This window comes from Eriocheir sinensis, chromosome 6 (assembly GCF_024679095.1).
Source record: "Eriocheir sinensis breed Jianghai 21 chromosome 6, ASM2467909v1, whole genome shotgun sequence".
Lineage (NCBI taxonomy): Eukaryota > Metazoa > Arthropoda > Malacostraca > Decapoda > Varunidae > Eriocheir > Eriocheir sinensis.
In genome coordinates this window covers 7,290,107-7,309,884 of record NC_066514.1, presented here as the reverse complement: position 1 = coordinate 7,309,884, position 19,778 = coordinate 7,290,107, and positions in this window count along the sequence as shown.

Sequence of the window (19,778 nt, the reverse complement as noted above, 5' to 3'; positions counted from 1 at the left end):
TTTCGCGGTATCTCCGCCCACCCGGTAAATTCGCATTCATCAACCACTTACTGCAGCACTGGTAAGGTCAAAAGTTACCGCGGCTTCGTGCACCCGTGAGTGAGTTACCGGAGGCGTGGTAAGGTAGGTAAATACTGCCGCCTCAGGTTTATTTTCCCGTCTGACTGCTTGTATCGGTGGTTCCTGAAAATGACAATGCAATTGCGATAATCTCGGTAGTTGCAGGAGTGTGAAAACGTATAATAGTGACGAGAATAAATGGAGAGACTGAAAAAGACGAAGTGAGTGACACGTAGCCGCTGCGGCGATGAGTTATCCTCAGTTTTCACTCTACTTATTGTGTTCCATGGTTCTATACGCAAATATTCGACTGACATGCCTATTAGTGAATGGAAGTGACAAACATGAGTGATTACAACCGTGCAAATACCGTTGAGTAAATCAAAATGAACGGCACATTAGCGCGTCAGCTGGCAGCTCTGGGAACGAGTCATAAGTTTTTTTTATTTTTTTTACTTTATTTGAATTACCATGATTTTGATCTGTAACGTTAAAGATCAAAGCAAATAGTTAGCATATGAAAATAAATGCAGTTCATAAGATTTGTGGGAAGAGTGCACTTGGAACTCTGTTGATGAAGGGTAATCAGTCAAATCATGGGACTATTATTATTACCTGCTGCTGTTTAGCAGTATGTCTCACAGTCATATTCATTGATTATTGTGATTGTGTTTTGAAATACTTAGATGTCTAGCTGGACATAATTAGTGTCAGAGGAAATACCATGATCATGAAGACAGTTTTTCCAGCTATAGTTTAATCAGCGCCTCAAGCCTCACTTTACTTAAACTAACCTATTCTTGGCCACCTTTGGACACTCCTGTGGTGGAGAGGCTTCTCCCATCTCGTACTGTCGTGCCCGGAAATTCGGGGCACTAAATGATGTTAAAGGAAAATTCAACTAATGGGGAATCTGGGGATAATTCAAGGGGGACTCACCCTGGGGGTAGTGCTGCTGCCACCACCCAGAGATCTACCGATGAACTATGTCACCGGTAGTTCTCTGGGAACCTTAAAATATATGTATATAACAAGACTAAGGACTTAATTAGGGGTTAAAGTGACCCAGAGCGAGACTCTGATCCCTTGGATAGGGTAAGCGTGGAGAGCGGGGGCAGACTCGGGGCGGTAAATGGGTATTTTAACTCACAGCCGTTTGGAAAAAACTCACGACGGGGAAAAGAGAAAAAATAAAAAACCTATGAACAAGGCTTGGCACATTTATTCCTGTTGTACTTAGTTTAGGAGACATACATAGCCATAATTGATGTCACGGTTCACAGTTAACAGCTAAATGTAGGCACGAGTTTCCCCGAAACTGGTAGAAGTGGGCGAATGGACACACGACTGAGTTCTAGTTTCTCCTTTCACAATGGTGGTCAGAATATGGTTGAGAACTCTCTAAGAAAACCTTACCCCTGCGCGGGTGTACATCTGTTGCAAAACCAGGTATATATGATATATGACAAACTCAGGGAAGGGAAACTTTACACTTCCGGGGAGACCCGTACACGGCGAGGACAATTTCCGTCGAAAACGGCAAACATACAGCCCCCTATTTTACTAGCACTTCTTACTCTAGAGATAAACCACAGATTAATGGCCTATATGCCTATATACTTACACAGTACTTTCCGTAATAGGGCATAAGAAGGAAATTTTCGAGCTCGACGCCCCGTTCCTACTCCCCCGTCAGGCTCAAAGAACACTGACGGTGCTTTCCTTCCTACAACCCTTATCACGGGAAGAAGAGGAGTATTGAGATTACCAACTAAAAGAACATATCGGGAAAAAAATCACGGGTTCGTGTAGGTGTATGGGGGGTGTGTGTGGCAGAGAGTGGGCCGCCAGACCTGCGGGCAAATGATCGAGGCTTATTTCATTTACTGGGATCAGAAATGCATTTATAAGATAATTAAGACACACATTGCCTAAAGGGGAGACGGTAATTAACACTGGGGAGCACGTAGGGGGGGAAAATGGGGGGGCGAAGGCGGGAGAGTCATGTAGTACATACCTGCGGGCAAGTAGTGGGTTGAGCGGGCAAATGATGCCCGGGAAGACGCTACCCCGAGTTTTATACTCGCCCTGCGGCGGCCCCGTAGGGGGCGGGAAGAGGGGCCAAATAGCTGATTTATAATCTATTGAGGTTATATTTAAGATGAAGGGAAAATTAGGGTAGTTTATATATGGTTACGGTTTCTTAATTTGCAAGGTGACGAAATTACGTTTGAAGCAGCGGAAAAATGTATGCAAGGTGGATGACTTTAACAGATAGGACATTTACAAGCAAGGGCTGGCAACAACTCCGAAATGCGTGCGCTGGTAGGGGGGAGGGGGAGGACAGGGTGGGGGGCGGTAGACGCTAAGCTCTGGCGGGAAAGTGACTTAAAAAGATTGCACCACCTGGTGTAATTGTAGTCTGGGGGGGGGGGGGGGGATGTGTTATGTTATAGGTTGTGATTAAGGATAACTTCTTACAATTACTTACATATCTATGATGGCCTTGTAGTGACTTATAAACACTTATAACTACTTATGCTCACTTATAACTACTTGTAATCACTTATAATGACTTAACCTACGTCTTTTCCTTATACTTCTAAGTTTCTCCTCCTCCTACACATCCCGGCATTATAGTACTCTGACTTTGGTTGTTGAGATGTTAGTCGACATAGCTCTACATAGAGTTCTTCCTTACGTGTAAACAAATATTAACAAATGTGTAGAAATCATTCACTTCATTTACACATCCAATTTTTCAATAATAGATGAATAAAATAATGGTCAAAGCACATGTGTTGTATTATTTATTGATTTTTTTTTGGGGGGGAGTGTTCTGTGTCCCCCTAACAAGTGTTATTGATATGCTGTTAAATGATATTTAACAAAGTAATAACGAAGAGAGAATTGGGAATGGAGGGGCCAAGGGGTAAAGTAAAGCTGGTGATAATTATATTTTCAGCTGTTAGTTTTATCGGATAATATTAGGTTAGTTTGGGTTTTCAAGACTCCTAACCCAAGCAGAATATAATGCACTGTGATGTTTATCACCTATGAACTATGTTGATTTTGCCAAGTTGGAAACAAATTTGTAAACAAATTTACCAGAATGTCAGTAGGAAGTAGGGAGCAAGAGACCTGTTGCTTGACAAGCTACCGTGACATTTCATCCAAAGAAATGGAGACACCGGTTTAAACCTGGATGGAACGTTTGATAATTAGTAATTATTTACTTAGGTTCTATATAATTATATTTGCTGATCACTGGACTTTTTTTAAGTAACTGGAACAAAAATATTCAAATTCTAGCATATGAGACTATTACCCTATATAAATTATTTTTTTGAAGGTGAAATGGCGCTGCTCTGGGCACTGGAACATGACGGGCTACGACGGGAAAGAGTTTTCAGAGACCGTCTCAATCCTTTAGAGGTCGGCAATGATCTCCTCCTACACTATTATCGGCTGCCCCGCCATGAAATCCTTCAGCTGTGTGAGGAGATTGGACCACATATCCACAGGCCCACAGGCAGGACAAGAGCAATTCCAATCCACACACACATCTGGTTGCCTTGCGTTTTTTTGCCAGTGGGACATTTCAGAATGTGGTGGGAGATGTAGCTGGTATCAGTCAGTCATCAATATCAAGAACATTGAATGATGTTACTGAGGTTTTGTTGAACAAAGCAAAACGGAAAATAAATATGCCCCAAGATCTGCCGGAGCTCATGCTCATCAAGCAATTTTTATGGCCTCAGTGTATTCCCTTCTGTCATGGGGCCTACAGACTGCACTCATATACCCATCAAAGCACCTGCAAATGCAGTTGTTTATCTGAACAGGAAGAGGAAGTACAGCCTTAATGTACAAGTTGTGGCAGACTCAAAGATGAGGATCATCAGCTTCTGTGCAAGCTATCCTGGGAGCGTTCATGACTCCTACAAATGGCGTCAAAGTGTTTTGCGGCAGCAGTTTGTGGAGGGCCTGTATGGAAACTCATTACTTCTTAGTACCCTAACCTTTTTTGTATATTGTAAAATTTAGCAGCTGTAAGAAAAACAGCATAAGTTAATGTGCCATCATGGTGCTGTGGTTAGCACACATTTTCACAAATGTGTGCCTGAGTTCGAATCCTGTCCTGAGTAGTCGGCACACAACCCACACAACTGTTCATCCATCTTTTCTGGATGATTGGTAAATTGTTACCTGGGGAAGGTAAACTGGGGTAACCTGGATGCTGCACTGGGCCTGTGTCCCGAGTTAATGGATTGTTACCCACCACAGGCTGCTGGCCAATGGTATGGAGATGAGTATCGCGACAATTCGAAGCTAATAGCGTATGCTCCCACCTTTACCTGTATGTTAATGTTTGGCTTTGGTATCTTCTTGACTTGTCAGATGCATTATCCTGGCTATCTTTTCGAGGGATTAAGATGGATGAGTAGTTACAAATAGGTTATGGAAATGTTGTCCACTCACAGTCACATCATGTATTCTGACCCTTTTAGAATAATTTTGCTATCTACCAACTGCTCTCCAACTTCCACGCTCATGCTTGTCCAGGATCTAATAACTCTCCTCAATGTTAAGCCCTCAAACTTTGTTTTTTGTAATGCTTACAAAATTTATTCATATACATAAGTGCTTCTGAAGTGGATTTAGTAGCAAATATAATTTTTATGCAGTAAATAGGACAACCTAATTTATTAGGGAAAAATAAGGGGAAAACAACAAAGAATGGACTGGGTGTCATAAGAATAAAAGACAGGGTAGTTTATGTTCTATTTTTATAAAATGGCCACTCGTATTTTTTTAGTGGAATGGAAATGTAGTATATGTTATATTTTGTTAATATCCACTCATATTTTCTAAGGAATGGAAACAGACAAACAGTAAACATTATGAGATGTATACTTCATAATAGGGAAAGACAAGGCCCCTGTATATGGATAGCATTTGGGAGGATAAAAGTAACTGGCAGAGACGATACAGAAGCCCAACCTCAAGGAAACTGATTTAGTAAGAGAGATGATGTGAAGTTTCCAGTTGAGATTTTAAGTTAAGGATAGACTGAGGATGATTATTGTAGAAGGTGACAGCTGATTGTTATCATAAAATAGGGGATAAGTGTTTGGAAAATTGCATCGAGTTGACGGGTTAAGAAATTGAGTTTCTGAGGCGTTGAAGAAGAAAGTTCTTCTTGCCTTAATGGAACGTATTGGCTATTCGGCGGCGACTCGTAGACAAGTACTGTTTTGACTTAGCTCGGTTTCTCTTTTCTATTTCGGGAAAAAAGTTAATACTGGCTGTCGTTTGGAGCCAAATGTCCAGACGTGGTACCTGCTGATAGAAAACAATGTATTTAACTTTGCTGGTAAGGTTTTAAGGTTTGCGTCTGTGTGTGGTGTGTGTGACCACTGAGGGGCAAATGTGCCGCGGGCCGCAGTCTCCTGAGCAGCCTAACAATAAACACAACAGGAGGTTTCGTATTTTTTTGCCCAGGGCTTTATTTTGCTCTCCAGCAGCTTAAAAATTATTTAACTTGCTGTTAAATAATTGTTAGTAGCTATTTTGGCTTCTGCTCTTAAGATAAATGATTTACAGACGCCCTCTTGCTGGAGAGGGCGTCTGTAAATCACTTATCTCAAGACCAGAAGTCAAAATAGCTACAGGTACTTAAACTAACAATTATTTAACAGCAAGTTAAGTCATTCTTAAGCTGGTGGAGAGCAAAATAAAGCTCTGGTCGAAAAAATACGAAACCTTCCAAGCTGTGTTGTGGCTGTTTGGGCCGCTCAGGAGACTGCGGCCCGCGGTACATTGGCCCCTCAGTGGTCACACACACCACACACAGACGCAAACCTTAAAACCTTAGCAGCAAAGGGTAAATACATTTTTTTTTTCTACCAGTAGGTACCACGTTTGGACATTTGGCTCCAAACGACAGCCAGTATTAATTTTTCCCGAGATAGAAAAGAGGAACAGAGTTAAGTCAAAACATTACTTGTCTCCGAGTCGCCGCCGGATAACCAATACGGTCCATTGGAAGTGACAGCAAGGTATGAAGTTGAGTGTTCTGTAGCCTCCATCATGGAATCGTGTAGTTTCTGTTGGGGGGTCTTTTGTAGTCTGTAGGATTGGAACTGTCACCCCTCTTAGGCACAGGCTGCATGTTGGCAGTGGAACGCCAGCACTCGTCGAGCGAGCAAATCTCCCGGCTTCTGGGCCACTTATAGACTGTTGAGTTGCTCGCTCTGCTCTGATACGGGCTGCATCGTGCACCCGTTTCCCCGCCTGGCACGCCAGACGGCCGGGGCCCCATCGGCCGGCACGGCCATCTCAGCGACGGGCCGTCGCATTAGACAAGGCCCGTTCCCCCTCTGAGGGGTAAATCTTCGACATGACATGCATGTTGGCATACTTCCAATAAGAAGTAAAAGGTAGATGTTAAGAGACTGTGGTGCTGGGCGAAGTGGTTGGCCATGTTGGTGGTGGTGGGCGTGGTGGTCTGCTGGATGGTCCTAAGGGAGGGGCTGATGAGGCGTCTGTGGAGGGATCCTTTAGGGTGCAGTGGCTGTTCATCCTCGGTTTTGGGCTGGACGATAAATGGGTACCTGAGGAAGACTGGGGAAGGTAATCTGATGTAAACTGGATGTCACCATAACACAGTGCCTCGGAGGTAATGGGATCCTTCTCACCACAGGCTCAAGAGCTAATGCGCTGTAAATGAACTCCGAGGCCACACGCAGCTATAGCGTATGGTCCCATTGTAGATACGAGTGTTTTAATACTACCCCTTTGAAAGAGCTCAAGTAGTAGACAGGAAGATATAAATACAGAGAAAGGCTGTTCCAGAATTCACCAGCTTAAGGGATGAAAGCATGAAGAAGCTGGTTAACTTTCCCTTAACCCGTGGGCTTCGGCTATGGAAAAGCCAAGAAGTGGCCGTGAAACGACAAAATTACACTGCATTTTGAGATTAAGAAAAAAACATGGAAGATACATCGGAGTACTACTCTCATAACCATAAAGCCGTTAAAAATATTTACTTTTACTCAACTGCATTCTTTTTGGGTGGTATTTGTTACAAAATAAACAGTATCGTGACGCGTGGCATCTAGCCGAGAGTCGCTTGATGTCTACTATAGAGAATTTGACAAGTGATTACTGTATGGATAGCTAATTCCATATGCCATGACCTTACAGCACCACCTATGACAAAAAAAGCCCACCTAAAGTTCACTCACCCACCATAAATGACCTAGGGCATTCGTGGTGGGTTGCGCTATGCTACCACCGCCTACAATTAGCTCGAATTAGGTGTTTTATGACGAGCCCTTTTTAGGGTCCACCGTACCACAGCCACGACTCGTGAAAGCCCTAAAAAGGGTCTGCCGACGTTCTCGGGTTAACAAATACAACCATTGCAAAGATGATGTTTGATGAAAAAATAGTTTATATTCTGATCCTTGCAGGTGATTCTGGTTTTCCTCTGGAGCCCTTCCTAATGACACCAGTGAGCCAGCCAACAACTGATGCTTATCGCGCCGATAACCGCAGCCACTCGAGGACACGTGTTGTGGTGGAACAGACTTTTGGGGTACTAAAATCTCGGTTCCGTTCCAGTTTCAGTCAAATGTGCAAAAATTGCAATTGCATGTATGCTATTGCATAATATTTGTATCAGTAGAAAAATTCAGTTAGATGAACCCTTAGTACAAGAGATTGAAAACATGGAAAATGATGCCTACAGAGGAAATGAAGACACATACCAGGCTCGACGAAGGGGTCTGATTGACAATGTCTTTTCATGGACAGTGTTGTTGGTTGGAATGTGCATGTATGCTATTGCATAATATTTTTGTCAGTAGAAGAATTCAATTAAATGAACCTTTACTAGAGATTGAAAACATGGAACTTGATGCCTACAGAGGAAATGAAGACACAGGGCAGGCTCGACGAACCAACCAACAACACTGTCTATGAAAAGACATTGTCAATCAGATCCCTTCGTCGAGCCTGCCCTGTGTCTTCTTTTCCTCTGTAAGCATCATTTTCCATGTTTTCAGTCTCTAGTAAAGGTTCATTTAATTGAATTATTTTACTGACAAAAATATTATGCAATACCATACATGCAAAAAAAAAAAAAAAAAAAAAAAAAAAAACTTTCAATCAGTAAATTCCTGGCTCCTAAAACTAGTAAATTTGTAAATTTCCTAATTTTTTTAGTAATTTTGTGAATTTACTGATTGAAACGGTCACTTTTTAAATTTCCTGAAAATTCAAGGAAATTTACAAATTTATTGTTTTGAAGATTTTACTGTAACATATACATCCCAGCGAAAAGTGTGAGTCGCCACAAAGCCCTAGCACTTGAAACAGAACCCCTGCCATCTCAGACACCCGGACGGCTGGAAATATTGATAAAAGATGAGAATATATATAATCATTAAATGTTGTTCTCTGACTTCAACTCACCATAATTATTAACAATTGAGGATAGGAAATTGTGTTAATAGTTGTGGAATCACTGCTTATTCCAATGTTATCAACAAAATAAACTTATCTATATCAGATGAGCTAAGTAAAGAAATACTAATATTTCTTAATTATAGGATAGTGTTTTAGATGCCAAAATTGTCAGATACCCTCCCTTGCAACAGCCAGTCAGCAGTGTCTTAATATACTAAGGCAGGGGCGGATCCAGAAAATCAATTTTGGGGGGCCCGATGGTAAAATTTCATTAGATAGCAGCAGCCTTAAAACAGTGAAGACCAATGGATAGTGATGGCGGTTCTTTGCTTAAAATCCGCAGCTCCCGAGCAATCAACGTATACGTGACAAATGAATTTTTCTTGTGTGTATATATATATATATATATATATATATATATATATATATATATATATATATATATATATATATATATATATATATATATAAACAATTCAAATTGTACATCAGAGAACAATTAGAAATCATCACCATACGAGCATTCGAAGAAACCTAAACGTTTATTTCGATATGTAAGCAGCAAGGGTGATAATAATACAGGTCATATATAAATTACAAACCTAGCCTTTACAAAAAAGAGTTAATATGTAAAATTAGACACAGCTGAAGATGAAAAGGAGTTCTTATAGGGCTTCTTTTACATGGGATTGAGGTAACACATTTGCAAAGATTGGCTGATCTAAAGAAATATATTTATAAATTCCCAAGTATTCAACAAGTGCCTCACTAAGCAAAGAGTAGTCGGCGTTTTTTTTTCGCCGAATTTGCTTAACACTCTCTCGACTGAAATGGGGATATCATAGTGGACACAGAGGAGGGCAAGTCCGTTCAGGCGCTCTTGGCCGACGGTACTCCTCAGACAGGTTTTCAACCTTTTCAATGCTGAGGAAGACCTCTCGGCTTCAGCGTTGGAGACTGGAAGCGTCAACAGAGTTTTCAAGAGAATGGCGAGATTGGGGAACATGCTGGTGCTGGCGAGTGCCTGGGCTTCTTTGATAGTTTGGAAGACCGGAACAGATAATGCCCAGCGCTCCGCTTCCGCCTTCACGAGTGTCAGGGATTCCATGTCGAGCTCGTAGAGCTTCGCCGCTTGAAGCACAGCCGCAACATCCGTTTCGGGGCCTTTGAGGAGTTGCTTGAGCTGAAGTGCGACAGGCAATGTGTCATCGCCGAACCGACTCTTCAACTCAGCCAAGACGTGGTCCAGGAACAGAATGTACACCGCCCGGCGGTAGTAGGTACTCCTCAGCATTCTCGCACGGAACATTTGATCGCTGGGTCTGTCGTCCACAGAGTCGTGCCACAGGGATGGTGTCATGCGATGACCCCACCTCGACCAAAAGCTCTTCCGCTTTCATGAACACGTCGTGGAAATGATTCTCCGCATCTGCTCTGAACATGGCAAAAATGGTCTCGATGCTACAAATCATGGCCTAGGCTGACACCAGGTCGCCATTTTTTCTCTGAAGAGTTCGGCATGGCTCGAGAGTATGCACCAATATACACTCCACTACAAACAGTCCAACGAGAAAGCGGGGATCACGTATGGCGATGAGAAAGAGCCCAGCGGTGGCGTCAAATTCTTCCTCGAGAAAAACAGCGATGACAGGCAGAAATTCAACGAAAACCAACACTGCGTCATGCCTCTCAATCCACCTGGTGGGGCACAGGGGAACAAGCTTTTCGCGCTTGGCCGAGGTAAGCTTAATAACCTCTGTGAAGAGGAGAGAGCGCATATTCGAAGAATGAACGAAGTTGTACACCTCGGTCAGTGTTTGAAGAGCGATCTTCACTCCTTGACGTCACACGCCTTCGTCAGTACTAAATTCTGCCGGTGGTTAAAGCAGTGGATTGACTTGGCCAGGGTACACTTCCTTATGAGTACTGCGGCACGCCCTTTGAATTTTCCAATCATGGCACTTGCTCCATCGAAACCAAGTTCCCTGCAGTTGGCCATGTACAATCCGAGGTCTTCAACGGTGCGCAAAAGGAGCCAGGCTAAACCTTTACCGATGAGGTCAGGTGTGCACAAAGGCAAGGAAGTCTTCCCTTATTTCCTCTTCGAAGTGCAGAATGATGATAATGGCCTGCACTAAAATTCACTTTCTGCTTGCATGTGAGGAATGAGGTCACAAAGATTTTTTCATAGGCCTTTAAATCTTGCTCTATAATATTCAATATACGATTCCGTAATTTAATTATTTTTTTTTTCTTTTTACAGCAAAGGAGACAGCTCAAGGGCACAAAAAAGTAAACATTAATAAAAAAAAAAAGCCCGCTACTCGCTGCTCCTAAAAAGAATCCAAAGAGGTGGCCGAAAGATAAGTCAGTTTCGGGAGGAGAGGTGTCCTGATACCCTCCTCTTGAAAGAGTTCAAGTCGTAGGCAGGAGGAAATACAGATGAAGGAAGATTGTTCCAGAGTTTACCAGCGTGAGGGATGAAAGAGTGAAGATGCTGGTTAACTCTTGCATAAGGGGTTTGGACAGTATAGGGATGAGCATGAGTAGAAAGTCGAGTGCAGCGGGGCCGCGGGAGGGTGGGAGGCATGCAGTTAGCAAGTTCAGAAGAGCAGTCAGCGTGGAAATATCGATAGAAGATAGAACGAGAGGCAACATTGCGGCGGAATTTAAGAGGTAGAAGACTATCAGTATGAGGAGGAGAGCTGATGAGACGAAGAGCCTTTGCCTCCACTCTGTCCAGAAGAGCTGTGTGAGTGGAGCCCCCCCACACATGAGATGCATACTCCATACGAGGGCGGACAAGGCCCCTGTATATGGACAGCAACTGTGCAGGGGAGAAGAACTGGCGGAGACGGGACAGAACGCCCAGCCTCGAGGAAGCTGATTTAGTAAGAGATGAGATATGAAGTTTCCAGTTGAGATTTTGAGTTAAGGATAGACCGATGATGTTTAGTGTTGAGGAAGGTGATAGCTGGGTGTTGTCAAAGAATAGGGGATAGTTGTTTGGAAGATTGTGTCGAGTGGATAGGTGGAGAAACTGTGTTTTTGAGGCGTTGAAGGACACCAGGTTCTTCTTGCCCCAATCGGAAATAATAGTAAGGTCTGAGGCTAAGCGTTCTGCAGCCTCCAGCCTTGAGTCGTTAAGTTCCTGAAGGGTGGGTCTTCTATTAAAAGAAGTTGAATAATGCAGAGTGGAATCATCGGCGTAGGAATGGATAGGACAGTTCGTTTTGGAAAGAAAATAAATAAAGAAAATCCTGAGTTTTCCGGAAATGCAACAGAAAGGTACCAGTTTTCGTTTTGACCCTCAGAAAGTATACATTTTTGCAGATGGGGGGAGGGGGGATCGTCCGACATCCCCCCCCCCCCCTTGGGTACGGCGTGCTACGGCCCTGTACGATTATATAGATTGTTAGATGAGTGCGGGGCCCATAGGAGCGAGTAGCCCTGGGCACGTGACGTTGTGCCCTGGCCGTGCAGGAGAGTGAACAATTACATCAGACACCGGAAAAAATAAAACTTGCCTGAGCATCCCGTCCACCTCCGCATAGTAAAGCCCAATTGGAACCTATAGAGGAGGAATTTTTCAAAGTTTGGAGGACAGCGTCCAGATCCATCTAGCGGCGGCCGACTGCGCTCCCATCCTCTCTAGCCTTTTAGGGCGCCCTTCATAATGAAAGAAGTCATTTATAAAGTAGTCGCCGACCGTGACGGACGTCCTTCCCTGTTCTGCTGTGTGAGCGGCTGGTTACCAAACCTACCGATACATCTACCGCAGAGCTATTCTCTGTTGAGAATGAAGCAGCAGTGTAACAGCCTTTACTACGGAATAGTTACATAGCATGTTCTGTATCAGTGTGTCTGGCTGTATACATGTGACGTCTTAACTTTGGGTGATATATCAGTAGATTCCTTAATGTGTTCTTTGCTTATGTTTCCCTTACAGCCGTAGGTAATTAGTTATCAAAGGAACGTTAATGGCAGTAATGTCATAAAGAGTTAAACATGTTGTTCTGTTAATTACAGAAACGATACTGGAAGAAAAAATATTGCAGCGTTAAGTAATACCTATGCCTAAATGTTATCACTAATGTTGTGCTACTTGCTGGCAGTGCTGTTATTGTTTATTATTTCATTATTATTATTATTATTATTATTATTATTATTATTATTATTATTGTTATTATTATTACTATAATTATTATTATAATTGCTACTAGTAGCAGCAGTAATAGACTTAGTAGTAGTAACACTGACAATTGACATAAACAGCATCCCCATCATCTTATAACTTTAACTAGAGAGAGAGAGAGAGAGAGAGAGAGAGAGAGAGAGAGAGAGAGAGAGAGAGAGAGAGAGAGAGAGAGAGAGAGAGAGAGAGAGAGAGAGTTTGTATAGGTTCTTGTGATCTTTCTCCCCTCTTGTTCTTGTGATCTTCCTTCCCTCTTTGAGTTTAACCTTCTTTTAATATGACAGACTGACTTGCCTAAATATGTATGATACAATTGAGCTGATAACTGGCTGACGAGAAGTAACAAAACGAGCAAAAACTTGCTGGATTGCCCACCTTTCATTCAAGACTAATCCCTCAATAACGCGAAGTACAAGAAACTTTTCATTACATCACTCCTCATCTTAGGTACCCTTAATTTGGTAGCTGAATTGGAGCATAGCGGCAGCAACCATTATATTTAACAACTTACTCATTGTACGCATACGCCTCCGTGGTCTAGTGGTCAGCATGCCTGGCTACTACTCCGCGGGCCCGGGTTCGAATCCCGGCCCGGGCAGTCGGCGTGCAGCCCACCCAGCTGTTCATCCTCCCTTTCGGGCTGGTCGATAAGTGGGTACCTGGGGAAACCGGGGGAAAGTAAACTGTGGTAGCCCGATGTCACACTGGCCCTGTGTCCCGGAGTAATGGGCTTCTTCCCACCACAGGCTCAAGGGCCAATGAGACTGAGATGAGCACCAAGGCCACGCGCTGCTATAGCGTATGCCCCAACCTTACTTTACCTTTTTATCCATTGTGTTCCATTGCATATTAGCTTCAAACTTTGATCAATGTTCCGCCCCTCTAAGAATTGTGGTGTAACGGGCTTGTCGGGGGGCGTTTAAAGGGTGTTGATTAAGACTTCAGCTTCCTTAAGGCGAATTATATTCGTAGCCTTTATGTACAAGAAGCGTCGGAGCGAGAGCGACTGTCGTTGTGTGTCAGTCGGACTCTCGTGAAGGAGTGGCGAGTTACAGGTTGGAAAATATTTGTTACAATTGGTCACGTATGTCAAGGTGACCTCCACGCACCATCGGAGTGCGAAGTATACAAAACTGAGACGGTAAACACTGACGGACGACATTCCTATAAGGTGGCGTGATCTATCTGTCGTGGGTTTTTCCATTGACAATTGTATGCCTAATTCGTGGTGATATTAAATAATAATAATACATTGATATCCTACTATAACACTGCTCGGTCACCTACCAGTGATCGCGACCTCGCGATATACAAAAATCTAAATAGCAGTCTAGTTACCATGAACATACATAGTGGGAGTTTGTCAAGCAGACTGCCTATGATACAATTACATTAAAACACTGGCTATGTAAGAACAGATGTGGAGTTATAATATAAATAGTGAGAGGGAAACCACAACGTGTGACATGAAACATAAGAAACCTCTCAAAAGATAAATATAAGGACACATGTATAAGAAGCTATCAACTGGCATAGTTACAGACAATGAAACGTTGATCTAGCTCCTAAAAAAAATACAGTAGTGAAACACAGTACAATGTTAAGTATAGGAGCAGCCAGGTTTCTGTCTCCTGACTTGTCTGAGAAAAGGAAAAACTACCTTGCCAGTGGCCTCCCTGCATCCAGTCGCCGTGTCTGCACAACCAAATAATCGTGCAGGACAGAGTTTCTCCTAATAAGGTAGCACATGACGACGAGACTGACGAACATCAGAAACATTGGTACAAAAAATCCATGGTACAGGTAGGGGAGATGCAAATAATCAGGCAGCGTTTCCTCCAGGGTTTCCGCAAACTCTGTTTTGTTTGCGAAAGACAATGAATTAAGGGAATTAGTCACATACGAGATGCTGGAGAAATGAATGTCATCGAGAGACCGTAAAGGAAACACTCGATGGGAAATATTGGCCGTGAAAACCAGACGGATCCGGGACGGGTACGTTGTTATGTTAGTGGAGCGGATATAGTGTAGTGACCCCTTTCTCGTTCTCTCCATCTTCCGTTTCTTCAGTCTACCCTTAAGTCATCACGTTCTCTTTCTTTTCTCTCACTCTCAACACACACTATTCTATTTCATCAAATACACATATCCATCACACATTAATCTCTTTTGTTACGAGTCACTACATATAAATAAATGTACACAATCATTCTAATTATTATAAGCAACATTATGTTTAAGCTTTATCATCAAAGAGCCACCATTGTAAATATTACTGTATATCACCATTGTAAATATTCATTCACAATATTCCAATACATATATATACTCGCAAATAAACTGCTTCGTCAATGGAGTCACCACTGGTTATTAGTTGTGTCTTTTAACCTACAAGGCGGCCTTAGCGGATCCATACGGCGTTGTACCAGCTACAACGTATGCTGCCTCGAAAACATACAAACAGAAATGTTTGGTTTTCGCTGTAGCGGCCTAGGCTGCCGCTACAATAGCATGCTTCCGCTATGGTATAGTGACCAGTAACCCGTTGATAAGTGGTACCCTCCGGGCAGATGACCGATACATAGAATGACTGAGGGAAATAAAAATAATGCAGACCCTGAAAGTTCTTATGGAAAACAGGCGTTGGTGTTAGCTGCTTGGAGGGGCACAGGGAAAGAGCCTGGTTCAGGTTTTGTTGAAACGTTTGAGAAATATATGTTGAAGTTGAATAAGTAATTGACTTCCACAATCAAACTATTCAAAAGTAAGAAAGTCAAGGCCCGGAAGCCATGAAGATTAATCCTGCTTATTGAAAGAACTACGTACAGTGTGCAGCTGCCAATTCATTAGCAAGTAGAGGAGTTAAGTTGCACTCAAAGCAATCTAGTGAGCAATTAATTTAAGAGTCGGAGAACAGGTCAGTCACACGTGCATTCCAAGCAGTCTAATGAACACCTGAAGAGTCAAAAAACTTACTCAGTGTCGCCTGTGAACGAATAAATCGTGCACCTGAGAGGCACCTATAAGAAACGAGTCTCGCCGATCGGTCACTGTGAGCCTAGAATCTGTCTATCACGTCTGAACCAAGTGACCGACCAGGATATCGTACCGCACATCGGCAGAACGCAAAGTGAGTCCGCAGAGAAAGGACCTTTCCCCCGATACTTTATCCAACGGGGATGTGCTCCGGCACCTGTGACTTTCTTAAAAAACTTATATCGCCTAGTATATCATTCATTATATCTAATTTGAGGAACTGTATGTCACTCGCAGTCGAAAATCACCAAACATTATGCAAGAGGCGTCCTTCGTAGTAAAATAATTCATTTATAAAGCAGTCGCCGACCGTGACGGACGTCCGTCCCTGCTCTGCTGTGTGAGCGGCTGGCTACCAAGCTTACCGATACATCTACCGCAGAGCTATTCTCTGTCAAGAATGAAACAGCAGCGTAACAGCCTTCATTACGGAATAGTTATATAGCATGTGTTATATACATGTGACGTCTTAATTTTGGGTAATATATCATACACACACACACACATACAGAGAGAGAGAGAGAGAATAATTTGTATAGGTTCTTGTGATCTTTCTCCTCTCTTCAAGTTGAACCTTCCAGCATGACACAGGCTGACTTGCTTGAATATGTATGAAACAATTGAGATAGTAACTGCCTGCTGAGAAACATGGCAACATGGAAATGCAGGCAAGATAAAGCCTATTGGCTCATTACGAGGTTGCCCGCTTTGGTGATTTAATCTGTTCGACCGCCACTTGGGGCTTGATGAGCAGATGAAATCACCTCGATATTCAGTTTACTCCTGACGCAGCGAAATGACGGTCGATTCTTTATTCGAAGGAGTTGATGGTGTTCGCATTTACTACTTCTGAGGAAAGATTGTTCCAGTGGCGGATGACTCGGTTTGAAAAGAAACTCCTTCCAATGTCTGTGTTACATTGACTAGACTGAATGGGTAAACCGTTATTTCTAGTTTTTGCGTTGGTTTGCAGTTCAAAGAATTTGGAGTCATCGACGTTATTGATTTTTTTTCAGGTCCTTGAAGACTTTAATCATATTCCCTCGTAGGCGTCTTTTCTCCAGTGTAAAGAGATTGAGTCGCTTGTGTCGTTCCTCGTACGGTTCGGCCCTTAAGATTGGAATCATTTTCGTGGCGCGTCATTTAATCATCTCCGGTAAATCAATGTCCTTTCTGTAATTAGGAGACCAGAACTACACTGCATACTTGAGGTGCGGTCTTACCATGGAATTATACAAGGATAGCATCACGTCTGGCGTTTTACACTAAAAGTTCCTCGCTATGAACCCGAGCATAGTGTTGGCCTTGTTATATGTTTTTTTTTACAGTGATTCGCGTGTTTCAGGTCACTGCTGATAATGACTCCAATATATTTTTCCTCCTGCATCGACTGCAGAGGTTTCCCATTCATGATGTATGTGCGGTTACTATTTCTGGACCCAATGTGCATGACTTTGCATTTGTCAATATTAATGGACATTTGCCAATTTTCCGACCATTCGATAATGTGATTGAGATCTTTCTGAATGATTTCGCAGTCGGTGTAACTTTTATTTTTACATTTCAGCCCGGAATCGTGCCAAATCTATTCTCCGACTTACCAAAACGTCTTTCATTAATATAAAATGTCAACACCTTACTTCTTCTAATTCTTCCCGTGACTTCTGGCATCTAGCCAAAAATATCTCCTACAATATCGCTTCTTCCTCTTTCCCTCCTCTCCTTAACCCTGACGGCAGCACTGCCGTCTCATCTGTCTCTAAAGATGAACTCTTCGCTCAAAATTTATGTAAGAACTCCACCCTGGACGATTCTGGGCATATTCCTCATACTCACCCCCCCCCCCCCCCCCTCTGACTCCTGTATGCCTGTTATTAAGATTCTTCCAAATGATGTTTTCTATGCCCTCGCTGGCCTCAACTCTCAGAAGGCTTATGGACCTGATGGAGTGCATCCTATTGTCCTTAAAAACTGTGCTTCTGTGCTGACACCCTGCCTGGTCGAACTCGTTCGTCTCTGCCTATCAACATCTGTCTTTCCTTCCTCCTGGAAGTATGCCTTTGTACAGCCTGTGCCTAAGAAGGGTGACCGTTCCAATCCCTCAAACTACCGCCCTATAGCTTTACTTTCCTGTCTATCTAAAACTTTTGAATCAATCCTGAACCGGAAGATTTAAAAGCACCTTTCCACTTCTAACCTTTTATCTGATCGCCAGTATAGATTCCGCAAGGGGCGTTCTACTGGCGATCTTCTTGCTCTCTTAACTGACTCTTGGTCATCCTCTCTTAGCCGTTTCGATGAAACTTTCTCTGCTGCGCTAGACATATCGAGAGCCTTCGATAGAGTCTGGCACCAGCCTTTGCCTTGTAAACTGCCCTCTTTTGGATTATATTCCTCTCTCTGTTCCTGTATCTCCAGTTTCCTTTCCGGCCGTTCTATCTCTGTGGTGGTAGACGGTCACTGCTCTTCCCCTAAACCTATCAACAGTGGCGTTCCACAGGGCTCTGTCATATCACCCACTTTCTTCCTGTTATTCATCAACAATCTTCTTTCCATAACAAACTGTCCTGTCCACTCATACGCCGACGACTCCACTCTGCATTATTCAACTTCTTTCAATAGAAGACCATCACAACAGGAAGTACACGACTCATGACTGGAGGCTGCAGAACGCTTAACCTCAGACCTTGCTATCATTTCCGGTTGGGGCAGAAGGAACCTTGTGTCCTTCAATGCCTCAAAAACTCAATTTCTCCACCTATCTTTCAAACACCTATCCCTTATTCTTCGACAACACTCAGCTGTCACCGTCTTCAACACTAAACATCCTAGGTCTATCCTTAACTCAAAATCTCAACTGGAAACTTCATATCTCCTCTCTCGCTAAGTTAGCTTCCTCGAGGTTGGGGGTTCTGTATCGTCTCCGCCAGTTCTTCTCCCCCGCGCAGTTGCTATTAGGGATGGGCAAGTACCGTTAATTTGAGTACCGGTAGTACCGGTACCGAAAACTCAAGTACCGTTAGTACCGGTACCGGTACCGGTACCCAAAGGAGTTTTTTTTTCTTAATGACTTCTGATGAAATTCCCAAACAAATTTCCTGTAAAGAAAACTCTCTCTTTCTTCCTTCAACTTAATATCAACTAAAGTAGAAATGCAACGTTTAGGAGCCTTCTGATTAATGTAAAATCACTTAGGTTTAAGGACAGACCACCTAGTCTGTACCATGGGGTCTGTGTGGTCTAATTTTATATGTAAATCTATGTAAATCTCTCTCTCTCTCTCTCTCTCTCTCTCTCTCTCTCTCTCTCTCTCTCTCTCTCTCTCTCTGAATGAAGTGAATATTTATTTTTTCGAAAAAAAAATAGCATGTATAGTTATTATGGATGTACTCGATCATAGTCTAATAACAATAAAAATATTTATTAGCAACCTAAAAAAGAAAAAGAATCGGACACGAAGAATTATCCAGTAACTCCAATAAATACATAAAATAATGAAAACGGGAGCTGTGATGGAAACGGAAAGCAGGACAAAATGGTGGGAACTTGGGGAGACGGTCAGCGGGGCAGTGACTCAGCGTCTACCCACAGGGCCCATACCGCGTGATACCACATGGAGGCGGGCGGGCGAGCGCCGAGCGTCACTAGCGGCACTGCTCATTGCCGCTAGTACCGGTACCGTTAGGATCTTAGTGACGCTCGGTGCTCGCCCGCCCGCCTCCATGTGGTATGGGCCCTGTGTGTAGACGCTGAGTCACTGCCCCGCTGACCGTCTCCCCAAGTTCCCACCATTTTGTCCTGCTTTCCGTTTCCATCACAGCTCCCGTTTCCATTATTTTATTTATTTATTGGAGTTACTGGATAATTTTCATGTCCGATTCTTTTTCTTTTAGGTTGCTAATAAATATTGTTATTGTTATTAGACTATGATCGAGTACTATCCATATCACAGAGATATCAACTCACTAAGTGGTGATCTCTCTCTCTCTCTCTCTCTCTCTCTCTCTCTCTC